This window comes from Rhea americana, unplaced genomic scaffold (genome assembly GCF_003343005.1).
Source record: "Rhea americana isolate MKP2758 unplaced genomic scaffold, rheAme1 scaffold_251, whole genome shotgun sequence".
Taxonomy (NCBI): Eukaryota; Metazoa; Chordata; class Aves; order Rheiformes; family Rheidae; genus Rhea; species Rhea americana.
This window is the reverse complement of record NW_028186370.1, coordinates 646,612-651,602: the sequence shown is the minus strand read 5'-3', so window position 1 is coordinate 651,602 and position 4,991 is coordinate 646,612. Positions and strand designations below refer to the sequence as shown.

General features: G+C 47.2%; 1 protein-coding gene and 1 non-coding gene across 4 annotated transcripts in view; one reads left to right on the top strand and one right to left on the bottom strand.

The window, feature by feature from the left end:
• Positions 1–294: 294 nt before the first annotated feature.
• Positions 295–363, bottom strand: LOC146594695 (small nucleolar RNA SNORD123). The gene has a single exon (XR_014896118.1). It is a non-coding gene; the product is annotated as a small nucleolar RNA SNORD123 (small nucleolar RNA).
• Positions 364–4,105: 3,742 nt separating this feature from the next.
• The window catches only part of SEMA5A (semaphorin 5A), a 304,442-nt gene continuing 303,556 nt past the window's right edge, over positions 4,106–4,991 (top strand). Inside the window, exon 1 of one of the 3 annotated variants that reach the window (XM_085307061.1) lies at positions 4,106–4,259. The gene's annotated coding sequence lies outside the window, so the exon portion shown is untranslated. Of the gene's footprint in view, positions 4,260–4,546; positions 4,616–4,991 lie in introns of those variants that run through there. The other 2 variants (XM_085307059.1, XM_085307060.1) reach the window with 2 other exon arrangements.

Sequence of the window (4,991 nt, the reverse complement as noted above, 5' to 3'; positions counted from 1 at the left end):
ATGTAGTAAGGCCATGTTTTAGGATTATAACTTTTCCTAATTTCAGGCCAATATTCTGACCAATTTAAGAGACCAGAGTTATTGATGTTTCCTATTAATTCCATTCCTCAGATGTTAGGACTGGATTTCTCCAAGACACTGCTTGTTCTCACCCCATCTTGCTCTTCATTTGGAAGGCCACAATTCAAGGAAGTGGCTGAAATGAAAGACAGAAAAATACACACAAAAAAATTGTTTGATTGAAGATATTCATTCTAAAATATAATGTCCCCCCCCTCCCCAAGGAGTTATGAAGGTGAATCAGGAAATGGATGGCTTTTTCAGGTCACATGGATCAGTACCCCAGAATTCATCATTTTCACCAAATATCTGATCATCATCTTTTAGGGACTTGAAATTAAGTGGTCCTTACTTATGTTTATTTAACAACTTTTAACTGCCTTATCTTTCAGAGACTTTAATGAAAAGAAAGAGGCAATTAGTAAAATAAGCTCAGAGAATATGTTTATAAATACAGAAGCATGTTTCTATCATATAGTTGTGTTGATAACATCACCTTAAGCATTCATAAAATTATACCATTTTGTTTACAGAGCCTTAAACATACAACCATCATGAGAAACACTGCTTTAGTTTTTATTTACTTTTTGTGATCAAATGAGAGAAAAGTCAGGAGAACTTTGAGCTCTCAAAAGTCAAGTAATTTAGAATCTCATCCTGCTGTTCCTAATCCCTAGATATTACAGATGGTAGTCAGTGTAACCTTTAGCTACAACACATAATGTGAGACAATAATTTGAAAAAAAAAAAAAAAAAAAAAAAAAAAAGGCAAGAGTTTGTACCCATGACATTTGTTTTGTTTCCCTGAGATGTAAAGTAAGTACTGCAATAGTTTCTTTTGCCCACTAGAATTGTGTTCAGTCTGAACTTGTCTTTTGTCTGCTCCTGGAGTATGCATTACCCAGTCTTGCTTGTCCTGCTTTTTAACAGTATACGTCCCTAGTGGATCCCTCTGCACAGGGCCAATTTTAATCCTCTGGATCATCTGCTTTCTAGGGATGGAGAAGGCATCCTTATTTTTCCATATAACAACATCAGAAGTCCCTGACATTTAAACACAGTAGATTCATGATGACCCAGCCTTGGAAGATAACTTTGCTCAATACAGGTAAGAATACTAAAGAGTCGCACAACTAGGACCTGGCAGGCCAAACATTTTCCTAAATCTCAGTAGGAAAGAAGGAAGAAACAACGACCTGGTGAATAGGTCCCCAGCCTTTTTTTTTTTTTTTTTCCTTTTGAGTGCAAAGGGTCATAAGACACCTCTGTGCCTCTCCCTATCTCCAGCAAAGTCACATAAACAAGGTGGCATCAAGATGCTAGAATGCATAAACTCGGTGTTTTTTAGAACTGGTTCCAAAAAGGGAGCTTGTTTATATGCCCTGTGCTCCTGCTGGTCTGCTCTGAAAAGTTTCTAGTTGGCAGGAGGTTTCTCCTGAGCAGAGGATGATAAGGTGGAAAAAAGATTAACTGTGGGATTCAAAGTTTCTTGCATATGTCTCTGCTGCATGCAATAAAAACAACTAATATTTTCAATGGAGTGAAAAAAAGCAAAATGCAACAGCAAACAAGCCTTTGAACTCTGTTATTGTGAAGCAAGCTAGCCCTTTTCCCTGTGATGGAGGCACAGCTCAAGGCTCAGTTTTACTGAAGCTAACTCCTTTTCTCCCCCCCCCCCCCTTTTTTTAAACCTAACTTGAACTTTGGACTTCTACTATCTGACATTGTTTATTAAACTGATAAAAGGCAGATACTGCCCAAGGTGCTCTTCACAAGTAATCTGAAGCCAGGCCTTCCCTTACTCCATGGCTTTCTGACTTGAACAGATGGAAATCCACCCCCTTCCCGGCTTTATATCCTGCCACGGCAGGGAGGAGCTGGAACCTGGCTTCCCACCAAGCTGGCCAAAAGCCGGGTGTGCAGTCTTTGCTCTTGCAACTGCATCACCTCACAGTTTTCTCACGCTGCCGCCCCTGAGCCCGCTGGGCTCTGGTTTATTGAAGGRAGGGATCAAACAGTGAAGGATTTAATGATAGAAAAACAGTGCCCAGAAGGAGGAGGATCTATACTGGAAGAAGGCTTGATGGAGTTGGGACTAGGTCCTGTGAGGGTATTTTTCATTTTTACATCAGATTGTAGAGTTTCCCCTGCTTTCCGCTGCCCAGCATACTACTCCTAGATCRCTGTAGCATATTCTTATTTATCTCTGTTGCAGTAGCACATGGAGCTTAGCCTGGGATCAAAACATCGCTCCACAAGGTAATTGTAGAGACCCAACCCAAATATCAGTAAGCGTTATAACCATAAACATGTCTGGGGATCGCTTTGCTTAAAATTGCACGTCYGACTTCTTCAACTCATCTGACTTAACTCTGCACTTGGACATAGATTTTAAACAATCTTACATTGTGTAGCTTCATTTCAAATGTAGTTACTCTAATGAACAGTTTCATGGATCTTTTCAGTTCTTTTCTGTCAAGCTTCTCAAAAAAAAAGTAAAATGAAAAGTAATCATTGACATCAGTACTGTCATGAGATTGGAGGTAAAATGTGAAGCATGTGACTTAAAACTCTGGAGATTATACAAAGAAAGTGTGATTTCTGGAAATTTTCATCAGGGTTACTGTACATCAAAATTCAATATCATTTAGTAGTTATTAAAGTCTCTCTTTTTTCTTACATRTGTACCTGTCCTTTGACAGCCAAACTGCAGAGGAGTTGTTAGGGGCTAAAATGTACATCACTCTGGGTGTTATTATTTTTTTTTAATTGGTAGACATCTTTCGATGTTAAGATATTGACAATTTGTGTTTAAGGAATCAGAAAAGCAAGTGTATGTCCTATCCAAGAAACCTAAAGCTATTGTAATAGCTGAAGATATATAAAAACCTTGAGATTTTGTGGTGTCCCCAAACACATCTTAAAAACACTCCAAACAAGTTAATAGACTGTATATATGAATCATCCTGCATCTGTAGTTACTTTGATGGCAATTTCAAGACCAGTCAGATAATTTTCTACATGAGTATTTTCTTAAGATAAGGGAATTTCACAGAAATTCACATATACCTTAAGTCTGAGTGATATAAAACTACATTGTTATAATTAGGGAAGCATGCTTGACTGTCAGGATTACATGACTGGAATGAAATAAGTTTGGCCTTTAATATTTCTGGGTTTTTTTTAATGTTTTTTCCCCTTTTATTAAAAAAACCAAACAAACAGCCATTAAGAAACTCCCAAATTCAAGAGCTTTCATTTTAAATGACAGTTATGAACTTTCATTACCATTTCTCCTTGAACACATTTCTTTTATAATGTAGCCAAAGTTAGTGTTCTCCYTTGAGTTGGCTGTTTCAGACTATTTGGATTGCAGCATTTTGGCTAGCATATAGCTTTTGATTCGAGTTGTTTCAATTAAGTATATTTTACAGTGGCTCCATTTCACGCTTTTGTTTTAATAAACTCTCAGTGCTYTATTCTCTGAATCGGAGCTCTTGCTACAACTAGCAAAGTCGCTTTGAGCTGTGGTTTCTAGTAGAAACATGCAAACGCTTTCATAAAAGGAAAAGAAAAAAAAAACTTTGATGGAATGCATTGAAATAAATATATGAGCAGACACAAAGTACTGGTTTAATAGGGATGGATCGGCTAAGCAAGCAAGGGAACATGCCGCAGGAGCGCCGGGATGGCAGCGCACGTACCTGGGAGGATGCTGCGCGCGGGCTGCCGAGCCGCGGTGCCACGTCTGCGGCCCCTCCGCTGCGYGGGACCTTTACAGCGGACTCTCCCAGGGCCTAAAAATAAACTTTCGGGGCCGACACGTCGCTCTGCGCTGGGAAGGCGGGCGGGGGGAGGAGGAATCGCCGCAGGCTTTTACGTGGCCACAAGCCCGCCAGCCCCCGCCCGCCTGCGCGGGGCTGCGCGCCGCGGCGCCCTGCGCGGCTCTCGCTCGCTGCGCGCCTGCGGCCCCGCGCCGCGGCCGCAGCTCCTGCAGCCGCGGGCGCTTCTTCGGGAGTGCCGCTACTTGCGGCGCTTCCGCGCAGCCCGGGCAAGCGGAGGCGGCCGGCGCGGCCCCGTCAGGCTGCCCGTCTCCCTCCTCCTCCTCCTGCCCACCGCCGCTTGGCAGGGTTGTCGTGCGGCGCCGCGCTCGGAGCTGCTCGCTGGGAGAAGCCTCCGGTCATGTTTTCTGGGCTGCGGTAAGTTTAAAAAAAACCCAGCAAGCACCCGACCAGCCCCAGGCGCAAACATCTCAGGCTGCTCAACCAGTTGCAACTTCGCGGCGGACCCGGAGGGGGCAGCGCGGGGGCGGGCGGGGAGCCGTGCGCCGCCGCCCCCCGGCCGGGCCGCGGCGGGAGCTGCGCGGGGGCACCCGCGCTACGCGGCACCGCAGCCTCTGCGCCTGCCTCCATTGCGCTGCGCTCCGCGGCGGGACAGCGGCTGCGGGGCGAGCGCGGGGGGCGGCGCGCAGCCGCCGCGCCTCCAACTTGCCGGGAGCCAGTGGGCTGCGGATGCGGCGGCAGCCTGCAAGGTGCAGCCTGGCCGGCACCCCCAGGTACCGGTGCCCCCGCGCCGCTCCCGCTCCCCCGCCGCGGGGGTAACGCGGGGGCGCCCGTCGCGCCACCGGGGGCTTCGGGCAGAGCTGCCTTGGCGGGCGCGGGAGCTCGGCGGGGGCTGCTCGAGGCGGGTAGCGGGGCCGCGGGGGCCGAGTGCCGGCAGGGGGAGCCGGGAGCGAGGCGAGCAGGCAGCGGTCGCGGCCGCGGGGGGCACCGCGCTGGGGGGCTGCCACCTCCGCCGTCCTGCCGAGAGGCGGCCGGAGCCGCTGTCGGACGCTGCAGGGACGCCGCGAAATTCCTCTGAGGGGTTACAACACGATAACTATTCCCCCCCCCCCACCACCCCGAAACTGTGCTGTAGCTCAGGAAAAAGCG